This window comes from Triturus cristatus, chromosome 8 (genome assembly GCF_964204655.1).
Source record: "Triturus cristatus chromosome 8, aTriCri1.1, whole genome shotgun sequence".
NCBI lineage: Eukaryota > Metazoa > Chordata > Amphibia > Caudata > Salamandridae > Triturus > Triturus cristatus.
In genome coordinates, this window is record NC_140591.1 from 1,513,741,391 (window position 1) to 1,513,758,077 (window position 16,687).

A 16,687-nucleotide genomic window follows, 5' to 3' on the forward strand; every position below is an offset into this window, starting at 1 on the left:
CCAAATCGATCCAGACAATGCGTCGTGCAACTCCAATTGTCACACGTTTTCCCCGTGTACCTACAGGGCAACAACAATATTGTCTTTCCCGAGAGCAGCGCTTACCTCTGCTCTAATATGGAACTGTTACAAACTTCCGACTTCCTACATCCCAGAAGCCGTCAAACAACACAGAACTCGACACGACTCAACATAGAGTGTTAATGCATAAACCAATACTTTCCCACAATCAATAATCAATAAGCAATTTACAAGCAATAATCACCAAACCAAAACAATAAAAACCATAACTCTGCTATCAGAAAAATTGATGGAGCGCAAAAACCCTGGTAATTGGAAAAGCAAGACCCGTACCGATATCCTCCCTGCGTCACAGACCCATCATCACTTCTATCTCATTCACACATACAGCCATTGGTGGGGCCCATAACACCAACACTCACACTAACCATTTACTGGTCTGCAAGCAGCAGGAAGGATGAGCGGTTCAAGCACTGGACATGTGGGGGGATACCTTATAACCTACAGGGAGAAAAAGTTATTTTACAAAATGTACATTAATACCCTTTCCGCCTACAGATCTCAATCCGAAGCATCAAGGCACTCCTCCCACATGGTCAATGGACCATTTAGTTTGATTGGTTGATGGTGATTTAGAACCAGCTAAAACACATTTCAATATTTAGATCTTACCTTTCTTAATAAACCACAAACTCGATTCTTGTTAATCAATATCTGTTTATCTAAAATTTCATAATGAGTTAAATTTGCATTTGGAAAGTTTATATCAAATTTCCTGTAAATCGCAGAACATCATATTTACCTAATCTGACTATTTGGAGTCCACTAATTCATTGGCTCAAATCTACAGTCAATCATCCGAAAGCTAAACAAGGTTCAAAGTTCTTTGCTCAGCACGCTACAGTCCCAAAGATCGGCAAAGGACCAGAGACGTGCAAGCATCTATCATTGCCCGTGGATCTAAAGAAAATTTGCAGTCATTGAATAGTCGGGCAGCATCCGGACCCTCTAGGATTCAGGAAACGCAGCAGACGCCTAAGTAGCGTCATAAGTAGTGTCGTCATAGCATCATCGAGGATGTTGTGTGTCCCTCTCTATCCTACCTTGTATTTTTATAATAAAATCAGAGCAAGAAGATACATTTCGATATTTTAGCACAGTCCTGATTGGCTGGTTGAGATCGTCCGATGTTAGGGTTTGGGATTTTAGTACAGTTCGAGGGGTGAGGTCATCAAGTTCATGTAAAAGTCAGTACGTTCCGGTTTACTGTAAAGTCAATTATTTTCAGTCTTGGCCGTCTTCCCACCGTGGCCTTGTTCTGGTACATGGGGACAAAGGTTGTGACGAGACTTAGGAGAATTCTTGCGCTGGCGCAGCTCACTCCGTGCCTCGTGGGACAGTGGCAACTTCATCGTGTAGCTTCAGCGGCCCTCTTTGATTTAGGCCCAAATGCCAACTTAAGCGAAACAAACACAAAAGAGTAATTAATGCATAGAAATAATAAATCTAATGTTAACCCCTTACTAATCCCTCTATGTGCTTGTATTTATCTAGTGTATAGCAACATTTAAAGCAATTATATTCACCCTTTCGGTCCTCTTCATGGGCAACATTACAGAGACAATACAAAAGCAACATATATCATGCAGTATTCTATTTACTACATACACTACGGTTAGTATGCGTACAGATTTTAGTCATAAAGGTTATTTAGCCATGCAATATGCAATTCCCACGTGTAATTCGAATATTAATAATGTTGATTAATAAACATGCAAACTCAATAATTATATTATAATTATTAGATTATATAATTAGTATTTTCATGCAGGATAGGGGAGGTATACAACATTTTGAACTACCTGCTCCATCACATCTGTGGCACTTTGTCGCAGTTGAAGATGGTTCACATATTCAGCGCTGTGATGGGCCGCGGCCTGGGTAGCGGTCATTGGTCAATTGAATTTGCAGAAATATCAGCAAGTTTCTGCGAAGAGTCTTGTCTTTCTCTGCCAAGTACCTTCTGTCCTGACAGTGATGAGCTTTGGATGGCTGCCGAGGCTGTAGCCTTCTGACAGTGATGAGTTTACTTTTGGATGCCTACCCAAGTTCTGACTGTGAAGGGTTGTGCATGCCTGCAGAGGCAGTAGGCTTCGGACAGTGATGAGTTTCGGCTCGGAAACAAAATGGAGGATATCTACAGTCAAGTTTCACTTCTTATGGAGGGACTGTTAGAGACAACATTTCTTTTACTATTCTCCATCCAATGTCTGGCTTGATGGATATGTATTTAGGGTGAGTCAGGAAGATGGAGCAGGACTCTGAGGAGTGGACAGTTAAATGCACAGATGTGCAACTCCAATGAGGAAATAAAAAGAGCAGACGGTGGTGATGGATTTGTTGTGATTTGATTTGAACCAGAAAAAGACAGATACACACAAAAATAAAGGAGAGTAGAAAGTAACAATTTGAAAGCCTAGTTGTTAGGGAAGAGGAGCTCGTCCCTAAACTCTGGTGGTTCGGACAGAAGTAGGTCATGTAACCCACTACTTACATCATCGAAGTCGCTCTCCTCTTCCTGCTGTGATTCACGTATTTTGTACTCCGGTGGTATAAAGTGCTGATTCATTTTGATTATGGTTAACCTCTCCATGCTTTTGGGCGAGAGACTGGTCCTTTTCAAAGTTACAATGGCACCAGCAGCACTGAAAACACGCTCAGAAGAGACACCTGCGTCAGGGGAAGCAAGATACTTTATCGCCAGCCTGCTGAGCACTGTCTATTGGCTTATTTTCCCATACCAATACACCAATGGTTTTAGATCCATGAAGACCTCTGTTGGGTTATCCAGATAGGCCTGGACCGTATGCTCAGTGCTCAGGGATGCTCCGATATGGTTGGCCTCTTTTGCCTTTGCATCAGCACTGGACTTACCACACCCCTGCCGTAGAAACCAGTCAGTTGCCGATTGTAGTGTGGATGATCCTGTTCTTGCTGTTGTTGAGGTTATTGGTAGTGTTGGTGTCGGTGACTGCTGGGAGGCAAACGCACTGCCCTCAGGCTCTGAAGTAGAACGTGACTCTGGAATCTGCCCTGTAGTACTTGTTCTGGCCTGGGGGCCTCTAATTACCAGCCATTCATTTTCAAAGTCAATGGCTTGCTCAGCTATCAAAGTTTTGTACTTGGCAACATCCACTTCTGAAAAAGGAATTAGTGCCTTACTGTTCAGAAATACTTTGTACTGTAGATCCAAAATTCTGACAGTAATGTAATGTGGATGTGACACAATGTTATTTTGAATCCTTGTATTTTCAGAGAAGCGAACGGCTAAGGAGTCCGCCAAATAATATGCGTCTTGTTTGTCATCCACACCTACATACGTTTCAGACACCTTCTTCAGCTGTTGCTCTAGCATGTGCAACAATGGGATAGCTTGGCCCATAGTACAGTCCTCCCTGCTGACTTCACGTGTGAAGACCTCAAAAGGAAGTAGCATCTCTGTCAGGCATTTAATGAGGTCCTATTGGCCCATCTCATCGGTCATGCCTCTCACAGTAGGATCCCGTAATCTTTGCAAGCATTGAGTGGTATGTACTGCTCAAACAGATGATCAAGCATGTAATAAGTTGAGTTTCAACATGTTGGCAACCCCTGGATGAGTGCTTTGACTGGTATTTTATGCTCACGTTGAATGACCCTCAGCTGCTTCCGGGCTTTAAAAGAATGGCTGAAATGTGTGCATATTCTTCTGCAGGTGGCCAGTAAGTTGCTGACTTTGAATTCATTTTTCAGCAAGTCTTGATCAACAATGTTAATGCAGTGTGCCAAACACGGGAACATGAAATAACCACCATCTTTCATGGCCCTAACTATATTACTGCCATTGTCCGTGGCAACAAAACCAATGTTAAGCCCTCTTGGGCGCAGCCACTCAAAAACCTTTCTGTTAAATCATCCAAAATGTTTGCAGCAGTATGAGATTTCTCCATGGCAAACATGGCTACAGTTGCATGTTTGCGAGTGACATGACAAATCTCAGCAGCGTCAACACCATCAGATATCTGTTCTCTAATCCCCACAAAAGAGATCCAGTGTGCAGTGATGCACGTGTAATCAGTGGCTTGGCAACTGGTCCACATGTCTGTTGTCAGGTGGATACGCTGAACAGCACTCTGCTTCAAGGCTTTTACAAGCAATTCCAGCACATCGTGATGAAGTGCTGGAACAGCAACTCTGGCAAAATAGTAGCGGCTGGGAACCTGCCATTTTGGGCAGATGGCTGTCACAAATTCCAGAAAACCCACCCCTTCAACAAAAGAAAAAGGGAGAGGGTCCAGTAATTACATTTTAGCCAGCATCACATTGTACAAACATGCTATTGGGTGATTGTGTTTGTACTGCCCCTCCCACTAAACATGCTGATAAAGGTAGGCTGCATGGTTTTCGTTTCTCTTAGGCTCAACGACGCACTTTTTTCATTGAGGTACTCCTTGCTGTCTCAGGCTGACTGTTACTCTTGTGCCACTGAGATGTTGCTGAAGATGTGGGCGACGATAACACTGCACTGCTGGGGCCAGGGCAACTTTGTGTACCACTATCAGTGAGAATGTTTCCCTTTCCGTCCTCTCCCACCGTGATCGGATCTTCTTCTTCTACTTGTTTATCCCCACCAACACCAATGGTTGCAGTTTTTATGCCGCGAAGGTGATCCTCCCAGTTAATCAAGTGGTGTTTTTTCAGATGGGAAATATGGATTCTGGTACAATAGTTTGTACAAAGCTTACCCCGACTAACAGAGGTATTACAAATGGAGCATATAGCAATGTTCTCCTCCTTTTTGCTAACCGTATAGAAGTCCCAAACTGGGGAGCTTAACTTTTGACTCTTGCTAGAGGTGCCACTTCCAATGCCGGATGAACTGGAGGGTGAGTGTTGAATTTGACTCTGTGCTGTACCACTACCTACTTTTACTGAGATGGTGGTTGTGCTGGATGTAGGTCACTGCCAGGCCATTGCTAAAGCAAATATGGAAGCTGTAGGTCATGTTGGTGTTACCTGTGTTGTAGGTATGCATGCTACATCCCTCGCAGCGATTTTGGTTAGGGTAATAATGTTGGTCTCCAACTCCTTGGTGCCGAGAGTGATGTTCGTGATGACTGGCTCATCATCATCATCCTGCTGTTCTACATCGACCTCCATAAGTGTAAGGCTTTCTGGAACCTTCCTTTTCCCTAGCCTGGTCTTGGGACGTGTCTCTCTCTCAGACTCAGTTTGTGGCTTCCAAGTGGCATCTAGATCATCAGAAATGGGGCTTGGCAAAGAACTAACCCTCCTTTTCCTTGGGGATTTGGAAGACAATGGATCTTCTGAATGAGTGGCTTCCTCTTCTTCTTCCTCTGCATGAGGCTCAATTCCCTGAACTGACCCTACTTCGGGAGGAACAACAACTTCTATTGTGGGGTGGTTGTGGCTGTTGTTGTTGACCACTTATCTGCTCTGTTTTCTCCTGTGTTGATTGGGTACTACTTTGAGATAGCGATAAGTTTAGCTCAGGCTCAGCATCACTGGCTTCCACCATTAGGCTGGCTACCTCTTCCACACTCATGTGCTTGGGCCTGGGTTGGTGGGTTGGGCCCACTGATGCGGAGGTGCTGCCCCCAGCTTGCCCCCGGACACCGCTGCTGCAGGTGTCATTTTTGGTTGTCCAAAAATGGTTTTGGGCGGCACAGCAGACTTAAGTGTCACTTCCTTCTTCTGTTCCTTCTTCTCAATAGCAACTTTCTTGGTACTGGAGGACCTGGTACATGCTTTCTTTGGGGCCATCTTCTTCAGATGTCAGCAGCACTCAGTTGCACAAGTTGCAGAGATGTCTGGTCAGGTCACTCACACGTCACGTCATGTACAGCAGCAGGACGTCTGTCTGGCAGCACAACGGGCGATGATGACACACCTCCTCCTTAGTCTTTTGTGCACCTAAAAGCAAAAAAGCCAGAAGAACATCAGTACAATAAAACTAATATAATATATCACTTCTTAGTGTGTGGTGGTCACAAATATTAAATTTTAGTAACTCAGTGAACAACAACAATGTAGCCATTTATGAGACATTGACAACAAGGCCAGGGCTTTCCTGTTGTATTGATTACACTCAGGAAGAATAAGAATAGCAAAGAACAAAAATAAGTGGAGCCTGTTTGGCCTAAATGTGTGCATCACGTGGGATGGATGCCGCATCAAGGAGCTGCAGCTGGCAATGAGGACGGATTTGAAAGCAGTAAGACCAGAGAAACAATGGAAAGACATGCAGGCCTATATTGAAAAAACAGCACAGTACTAACTACCACCACAAAACGGCCCCCAGCCACATGGTCACTCACAGGCACAAGGCACAGCAAACAATGAACTCAGGAAGGCCTATATGGCCAGACAAAGGATGCCTGATAAACAGCACAGCTTTAATGCAAAATCAAAAATCCACATGGCTAAAAAACAGGTTGGAAAGTTACACAACAACCACAACATCAACACATACACATGAAAAAAAGGCATTTATTTAACACACCCCAGAAAAAACCCACATTTTTCAATTCAATCCAATGCCATCCATGCCCTAAATTAAATTCAACAGACACCACAGAAACAGTTGTTTCATGCACCCATGAGTACCTCTGGGCCTACTGGCTGAAAAGGCCTAACACACAACCAAAAAGTGAACCTCCCCAAAAACACACATTTTACAATTCAATCCAATGCCATCCAGGCCCTAAATGATGTTTAAATGCAACAGACAACACAAAAACAGTTGTTTCAAGCACCCATGATGATTGATGAGTACCTCTGGGCCTACTGGCAGACTAGGCCACAAGCTTGGAGGCCTATGGAAAAACGCTACGTTGCAGATTGTGTAGTATTCGGTAACTACGTGTTCTACACGAACCGCAAAGTTACGGAAACTATGCAAACAACGCGAGCAGAGCGTAGTTCACCGCCCAGGGTTAAATATGCCCAAGAGGGCCCTTGCCACCACAAAGTGCTGTAGTGGTCCTAAGTGGAATAGCTTCTGGGTACCTAGTGGCATGGTCCACCACCACCAGGATAAAGCTGTGCCCAGACGCGGTCTGAGGATCAATGGGACCAACAATGTTAATCCTAACCCTCTCAAAGGGAACCCCCACCACAGGTAGTGGTATCAGGGGGGCCTTTGTGGTTCCACCTGCCTTCCCACTAGCTTCAAAGGTTACAAAACTCCTTAGTGTCTTCATACATGTGGGGCCAATGAAAGTGAGGAACAATTTTGTCCCAAGTCTTGTTTTGGCCCAAGTGTCCTGCTAGGTGAATATCATGAGCTAGTGTCAGTAGGAAGCCCCTAAACTTCAAAGGTATTACCAACCTCCTGGAAGCACCAGGCTTGGGGTCTCTACTCTCTAAATATAGGAGTCAATCATCACAATACATTTTATGGGTGCCACTAGAATTTCCAGCAGCCTCATCAGCAGCTTGCTTTCTGAGGGGTTCAAGAGAGGGGCAAGTGTGCTGCTCCTGGCTCAGATCTGCCCTGGATGGGCCCTCTGTTCCCAAGAACTCAACCTGGTTAGGTTCAAGCTCCTCTGGGGCAGTTCCTTCTTCAGGTCCAAGATCATCTTCCTGAGGAGGCTGATCTGTATTCTGAGTCAGGGGGAAAGGCACTGCCTTAACCCTACTGCTCCACCTCTAGAGAGGCACCTGGTCCATTCTTCCAGAATCCAGGGCCTGTTCAGTTTTAGACATTTTGGCCTGTGACCTAGTCACAGCAAATACATGTGCAGGGATCCCTAGCATTTCTGCATGCGTCTTGAGCTCCACTTCAGCCCAAGCTGAAGTTTCCAGATCATTGCCAAGCAAGCATTCAACAGGGAGGTCTGCACTTACCACAAACTTTTTGAGGCCAGTTACCCCTCCCCAGGAGAAATTTTCAAGTGCCGAGGAATGGTCTGTCCTGACATTGCTAGCATTGGTCACTTGGTACATTTCACCAAGTATAATCTGCGCAGGATCCACAAGATCTTTTGTCACCACTGTGTCCCTGAATGCCAAAGCCTCTTTTCCATTAATCAAAGGCTGCTGTCTGTATTTGCCCAAGTTACTGGGACTCACAAAGGGGGACATATCCATGCCTCCATCACAGATCAGTACAGCCTGAGTTGGAACTCTGACTAGGCCAGAGACCATCTCAGAACCCAGGGTTAACCCTACTATATCAAAACACAAAACCCTTTTAATGAAAAAGGGCGGGGGAGCAAGAGGCAATGGGGTAAATAGGGTAAGCTGGCCTCCAATCTACATGCAACACACAACAAAAGCTACGCTATTCAGAAAGCTGATTTTTAATACATATAGAGGCACATTATGCCAATGATTATGTGGTGTTGGACATTACAAAAATTGTACGGACTGGCCTCACACACCACCAGGTGTCATGCTTCTTTATCGGCTGTCCTCGCCCTTTAAAAATTGTGTTTGATAAAGGGCGGGCCTGCACCTGGAGACAGGGAGGCACTTCTAACACTAAGTGTGGGCCCGTGCTAAAAAAGTGAGTGTCACTGATTCTAAAATCGGATGCGCAATTCTGCGTAAAATATTTTAATAATGCAGTTTGTGCTCGATATTAAAAGGGGGATTTTTTGGAGACTTGGGGGGTTAGTACCCCATCTCCATCTGCGTTGCCAACATGTTTCTGCCTAAACGGCCCGGGGGGTCTATGGCATTCATCAGGGCGTGAAGAGAAAAGGGCTCCTGTCTCGTCTCAGAGAGACAGAGACAAATCCACTATTCGTAGGTTGGCACTAATCCAACTCTTACAACTATGTTTCAAGACACCTGTAAAGAAAATAGTATATGACATTTATCAGTAGGATTGCATACAATGCATGTCGTAAAAAGAAATCAGTCTGAAAGACTTGCACACAACACAATTTGGAAGTGCATGTGGTGAGCACACGTCTCACTGCAAATGTAGTGCTCAAAAACTCAAGTAGTTGTAAAACCAGCTCACAAACTTACCCTATTTCAGGTATGGGATTGTCCCATGGGAAGGGGAAGAGGGACCCCTTTAGTCAAACTCTGGGGGACCAAGTCATTAAAATATGTAAGACCAAAATTCTGAATAAATGCAATAAGATCTGAATAATTGCATAAGTTGTAATGGAGAAACAAATATTTTGCTTCTTTGTTTCATCATTCATCCATCCACACTCTTACTTCATCAAGGTGCATCCCTCGCTGTGTACCTATCGTCCGTCTTCGCTGCTTTCCTGATGAGAAATTACCTGGGGGCGAGGTGCGCTAAATATACACCAGGCCCAGTGGTTAATTGATCCATAATGGCATTGATTGTGATCACCTTAAAAACGCCCTTAACCGTGCATGAATAATATGTGTACTTTCCGCCTTCTCTCTGCGGTTGCCTGACCATGACGGCAAAGTGAGCGGCTCTAGTTTGGAAGGCACCCTGATCCGCGCGGGATAAGTGTGTGTCTTTACCGCTGTTACTATGTGGCTGCCTGCTCCCAGTGGCGACGCTGTGCTGTTGCCTGGAAACCAATTGAATAAGTTGCGAATGTGCGGACAGAGACCATGCATGTGTTTGTGAAAAGGTCGAAGAACCGGCCTATGTTTTAAGCAGCCACTGTTTTTAAAAAACGTAAATCGTTGTTATAGGCCTCGTAATGTGCCACGGGTGTAAATTGGGATAAAACAGCCTTTTTGGTTCTGGTATTAAAATAACACGTTCCTTGTTTCAGATTATATGTGATACGGTATGTGCGAGGGTGATGTAAGAATAAAGAATGCAGGACATTTCTTATTTAAAAAGGAAAAGGTTTTTTAAATTTTCCCTCTTTTTTTATTTTAAAAAATTAATTCTATGAACATAAGGTAGAAGGAACTATATTGGCAAGTTGCCAAATCATTCAGCTCATGAGGAGCCATGGTATTTCGTCATTTAACCCCAATGAATTTGTTTTGAGGCAATAAACCTATCTCTGTTCTCTGACATGAAGTTTTTTCTGTAAGTTGAGACTTCCAGGATGCATCTTTTCCAAAACAACCCACTCAAGGTCTTTGTCACAGTGCCCTAGTTCAAGGAAGTGACGTGTGAGTTTTGCATTGTTTTTTCTGCACCTAATAGTGCTCCGATGTTCATTGATCCTAACCATAACCTTGCGTAGTGTCATGCCTACGTATAGGAGGTTGCAGGGGCACCTAATTAGATACACCACGTTTTTGCTATTGCAATTGGTCAGATTCCTTAGAACCCATTGGCGGTCAGTATTCATCTTTACTTCTTTGGTTGGACGGGTAAGGGGACATGCTACACAGCTTCCACATGGATAGTGGCGGACTTGTCTACCCTGATTCCATAACGTTGTCTGTGTTTCCATTTTTGGTGATGGACCTTTGGCATGAACCAGTGCATCCCTGATATTGGAGTTTCTTTTAAATGCAAAAAGGGGTTTGGGCCATTGCTTTCCTGCCCCATTCAGGATACCCCAGTGTTTGTGGATGATGTTTTGTACCTTGTTAGAGATGGGAGTGTACGTTGTAACGCAAACAATAGTGTCAATCTCTCTTTTTTCTCTGGTTTCCAAAAGTGCATCACGGTTGTTGTTTTGCGCCCTTTTGCTAGCTCTTGTGACCATTTTCTTAAGGTAGTGGCGTTGGAGCAGCTTATCTTCTAAAGTTTGTGCTTGTTGATCAAATGTTTCCGGAGGAATTGGCCCACTGGTAGGTTTTGTCGAAGGGCCCAGGGGTGGAAGCTCTCATACACGAGAAGGCTGTTTTTGTCTTTTGGTTTAGTATGTACTTTAGTATTTATACTGTCTCCGTCCAGAGTGATCACCAAGTCCAGAAATATTGCTTCAGTCTTGTTGATGTTACTTGTGAATTTGAGATGTTCATCTATGGTATTGATACATTGACAGAATTTGGTTGCTTCCTGGTAGTCTCCATGCCAGACGATGAGGATATCTTCGATAAATTGATGCCAAAATTTCAGTTGTTCCTTGAAGGGGTTTTCTTGAATAAATACAAAATCCTATTCAAATTGGTGTACATAGAGGCACGCCATGCTAGGAGCAAATGTGCTTCCCATGGATGTGCCCCTGATTTGATCGTAGATGGTGTCATTGTACTTGAAGAAATTCTCTGTGAGCGCCATTTCTGCACACTCCATGATAAAGCTGCGAGGGGGGATGAAATCCCATTCTCTTTCCTGAAGGATGTGTTCTACGACATTCAGTGTGCGCCTCTGCAAAATGCTCATATAAAGCACCTCTATGTCCATGGTGATCAACCAATCTACTCTTGGGTCAATATCTATGTCTCTAAGGAGACATAGGACATCCTTAGTGTCCTGGAGATACGATTGAGAGGTCTGAACGATGGGTTTGCGGAACTAGTCACAAAATTGTGAGAGGGGTTCAAGTACCGAGCCTATCCCAGATACAAATGGTCTACCGGGGTGTGGGTCCTACTACACCCTTATTCTGAGTATTACCACCACCAATTGTAGCTGCACTAGGGGGAACAGTTGCCTTAGGGGCAATGGTGGCTGGAGTTGAGTCTTTGGACTTGGTGCAATCACTAGTCCAATGTGTTTTCTGCTTACATATATAGCACCATTGTTTCTTTTGGCATTTTCCTTTGTTAGATTGGGACCCCCCAAAGAAGATTTTTGGGGACCTTGTGAAGACTTCTGGTCTTTACCTTTCTCCCCACCCTTGTCAGAGTTCTTAGAATCTTGCTTCTTTGGGTCACCACCTTGGTTCTGAACCTTCTGCCTCACCCTGGTTCTGACACATTTGTCTGCCTTCTTTCCCAATTCTTGGTGAGATGTCAGATCAGAGTCCACCAGGTACTGATGCAACAGCTGATTTTGACAATTATTAAGGATCTGCTCCCTCATAATTAAGTTGTACAATCCTTTGAAATCACACACCTTGCTTCCAAGCAACTAGCAACTAGCCCTCCAGAGCCTTAGGAGCACAATCATCAAAGTCCACCCAATCTTGATTCTGCTGAACTTTAACCAATATTGTTCAGTGGTTAGGCCAAACACATCAATCTAGCTTTGGTGATCATCAGCATCTTCTTCTCTTACAGTGAAGAGTTAATCTCTGCCTTTGTCTGCAAAGGAGAGCCACAACATTGCTGCCCACTGCTCCTGGGGGACCCTCTGTACTTGTCAGGCCCTTTCCAGTACAGTAATCCATTTGTGGATGTCATCCCCACTCTGGTAGGGAAGGACAATCTTGTTTAGGTTTCTATGGTCATGAGACCTCTCCCTAACAATAGGGATGTTGCTGTCACCATGGGACTCTAGTCCCATCTTTTTTCTAGCTCTATGGAGCTATAGGGACTCCCTTTCTAGGGCTATCTGCTCTCTTCTTATCTTAAGCTGAGCTTCCTCATACTGGACCAGTCTCTCCCTCCTCTCCTGAGAGGTTTCCCTCCTATGAGAAGAGATAGAGGTCCCTATGGAGGCGTCAGAATGGTTAGACTCCTGAGAAGGAGATCTGGACCTTCTATGCTCACTTCTAACTCTTCCTGGTGGAGCAAAGAGAGGGCCATCATGGCCATCTTCCTCATCTTCAGGAGGAGTTACATCTTCCAGATCAGGATCATTGTCATCCTCCTGGCCAGCTCCAGAGGTCAGGACAGGGGTATCTGAACCCCTAGGCCCATCCTCATCAGCTGCCCCACCGACTCTACCTACCCCATCGGACCCTGAGGTCTTTCTGAGATCATCTAGGAGGAGAACCTCTATGAGGCGTTGGGTGTTTGCACTTTTTTCAACTTCCTAGTACTACACAATGCACTCAATTCCAAGAATGGGAGTTTGTCATACTTGAAGGCTAGAAGCCCACTGGCTTCTGGCAGGGACCCACTGGATCCTGGCCTTGAAGACATTACTAGTGAGGTGTGGTGTATGCACTAACTACTCTAGTGTGGCCTACTAAACTCTCTTGAATTGTAGATAGAGTGTGCTAAGCTCTTGACACACAACTCTAAGTTAAGTAGAACTTACTGTATTTTAAGCTTGTATTATATGTACCTTAGGTACCTTTAGTGGTTTTCAGTTAGTCACTCATTTGAGATTATCTGGTAAAACAATAGCAAGCTGGAATCCCACACAGAAGTTGTCCTGGTATATGTTGTCCACTAGTTATAGCGGGCACCTTGCACCACTTCAAACAACCCCTTATTGACGATAGCTTAAAGACAACCTTTATTGAAAGCTATCCTAATGGTAGCTGTGGAGAGCAGCCTTCAGGCTAAGTCTTGAAGGAATTTAAAGCAGCTTGTTTTACCAGTCTATAATCTCTTGAATGACCAAATGAAAGGACAACCACACCAGGTATATATTGAAAATATATGTATTTAAGATAAAACACTCCCGTCTAATTTCTTTATGAGGCTGGAGTTCGAAGTACTTAAGTTACAAGTCAGTATTCAACAGTAAAAGCACAAATACACGTTGGGGCCCTAGGGGCGTACCAAACCATATACCAAAAAATTGGTATAAGAACCACGACTGAAATAGACACAAGGCCTAGAGCCTGTAGAAGTGCTTGGACCACAAGGAACCACCCAAGATAGTGACACAGGGGACCCACGGGGCCGTGTGCAGTGTGTGAACACAGCCGCGAGCTCCGGTTAGCTTCTATGGGAAAAGTCGCGGTTAGATTTTAAGAGTTAAAGGACACTTAGAAATGGACTAGGACTAAACCCTCTTGGACTTAGACAGTTCTAGGGTCAACACTCACGGGAGCACCAGAGTGCTCGAATTGCCTCACCCAGGGAAGCCGGGTGCATAGGTGTCAAATGGTGTCGGGAACCGGTCATCGTTTTCAATGGAAGCTGGCGAAGAAGTGCTGCTGCCGGGAAGATGTGAAGTGTCCAAAGAGATCCAAGCCTGGATCGGAGATGTGGGGAACCTGAAAGCAGAGGGGACAGAGTCTGGGTCACTTGCCAGTGACCAGGGCGCGATAGACGAATGCCCACCGATGTCGGGTGTTTCAGATGAAAGAGGTGAAGCTTGATTCTTCAATCACGAGGACGAGGAGGCATCGAGGGCAACCAGGAGCTGGATTCAAGCTGTCCCACAAAGGATGTCGAATGCTGCTGCATCGGTGCCCGGATTGGACACAACAAGCCTTGGCAACAGCAACCCACACAGAAAAGAGAAAGTTGCTTTGGTGTGGATCAGCAAGGTCCTGGGGACTCCCCAAGCAATGGAGAGATGGGGCACATCTGGAGCAACCAGGGAAGCCCAATCAAAGTAAATTTACCCTTCGACAGACAAGGGATCGCAAAGGGAACTCGAGAGGAATCACAAAATGGTGACCCACGGGTCACTCGGAGTGGTCAGGTCAGCAATCTTCAGTGGATTTACTGCTCAACGTCTGGGCTACAAGTAAGCCAATGCACGGCCTCAGGGGAAATCGAGAATTTATTGCACTAGCAAATTTGCAAGGTGTCCAGGGGTTCCAGTTCCACAGTACCCACGAAGGCTGCGGGTCTCAGCTTTGCTGGGGACTCAGTTTGGCCTCTGGGAAGTCAGGAAATCCACCTCTGGTGGTGCAAAGTCTTCGGCATCCAGTGGGAGCTTTGCAGATGCAGACCGGACAGATGCGTCTTTGGTGCCTGCCAAGCAGGGGAGTAACTCCTTTACCCCAAGGGAAATTCTTCAGTCACCTGGCATTGAACAGATCATCGAAGGTCCAGGATTCAGTTTCAGAGTTTCTTCCAGGAAAATCTAAAGTTCTGGTTACAGAGGTTCCTTCTGTATACCCAAGGAAGGGGTTGGACTAACTCAGGGGACCCACCTATGGGAGGGTATGGAAAGAGGGGTGGCTACACCTATTTCCTTTGTCTGGTTTCACACTAGAGCAGAGGCTGGTAGCCCCTGCAACTGGTTTGAGCTGGACTATGCACAGGGACACCAAATGTGCCACCAGTGCAGCACTTCTAAGCACTCTCAGAGTGCACCCACCCAGCCCCAATACACTAAAGCCTGTCTGGGAGGAGGTAACACCTCCCTGTGACAAGAAACCTATTGTCCAGGCATCCCCTGCCAGAGTTTCGGTCAGAATCAGGAGGCCAGACTCGTGTCTGTGGCTGCAGCGTGAATTTTGTGATGCAAGGGCTCTGTTACGCTGGTACCGGGTATACCGGTGCTGTCATGTCTCTCCCTCTAGAAGGGTGGGATCGTACTCCCACACCAGTTACTTGTGTGGGGGTATGATTCCAAGGTGTTTGACACCAAACACAACATGTTTCTGTGCAGCCAGTCCAAAGTTAGCATTTACCATTTGGTTATAATGCATTTAAGAGTATATGGTCAGGCTGCATCACTGACAACCCCATAGAAGAGATTCTGAAGGCTGCAGAGGGGCTGAGCTCATGCATGGGCACCCTATCACACAAAACCAAGCACCCTGCCTTCAGGATTGATAAGGCCTGCCATAGGGGAGACTGATAGGTTTATATGTGTAGTGATAGGTGAGATATAGTGAACCTATATCTCAGTAAGGGGTGCATGCACCACCTTACTCAGGCTGCAGTAGCAGAAATGTGGTGTCATTTTGGAGGGCTTCCCAGGGGTGGCATAATACATGCTTCAGCCCCTGGTAGGCCTCTGGGGTACCTATTCCCTGGGTACATAGTATACCATATACTAGGGACATCCAATCTGTGGTGTACCTAAGGTACTGGAAATCAATTCAGAGAGGATGCAGCTAGGCTGGGGTCCTGAATAGCAGGGCCCCAGCCAGACTAAAGTCGAAAAACAGTGATACATCAGCAAAAGGTGGGGGTAACCAGAAGAAGCAGATCCTACTCTCCTACACATTATAGTGTACATCATTTACATTCCTAAGAAGTGATGGGAAATCCTAATGAATTATTCCAAATTAAGAAAGCGAAGGGGACTCCCATGATTGTTTGGGGAAGAAGTTTGGAAGCTCGTTGTTTTCCACAGCTTTTCTCCACTGGGAAAGGTGGACGATATGACAAACAACCAGTACAGATTCCCGTGTCAGAATATTTGACAACAATATTGTTCTCAGAAGATCCAAGATGTCGACAATGTATCCCATATATATTTCATCTTTTGTTTGAAAGTGACTTGTCTGGACTTTCATATGCAGTCAACCACATATTAACAACAGGAGTTCATCTTCAAAATGTTTCTGCAAAGGAACTCATGGACAAACTACATGAGAGAGATGATCATTTTGAATCTCAATTGATTAATTTGATGGCGTGTCAGCGTGGTACTAATGAGTATTGGTATCGTCGTCATGGAGAATTTAAATGCATGTTAAGGAACTTAGGAACTCCTACGTGGTTTGTTACGCTAAGCTGTGCTGAATACGCATGGGACGATTTACTTGAATTTCTTCGACAAGCAATTTTAAATATTAACCCCTTCAGCGCGGCGCGGATACCGCACCGTGCTGAAGGTTCGTTGCGCGGGCAGGGCCGTGACGGAGCGGTTCCGTCATGGCACCGCGCGACCAACGCGCATGACAGAACCGCTCCGTCACGCGCATCGAAGGGGTTAAAAACATTAAATTTAAGACACATGGAGAACTGTGTTCCTTGGATCTTGTAAATGTGTGCAGAT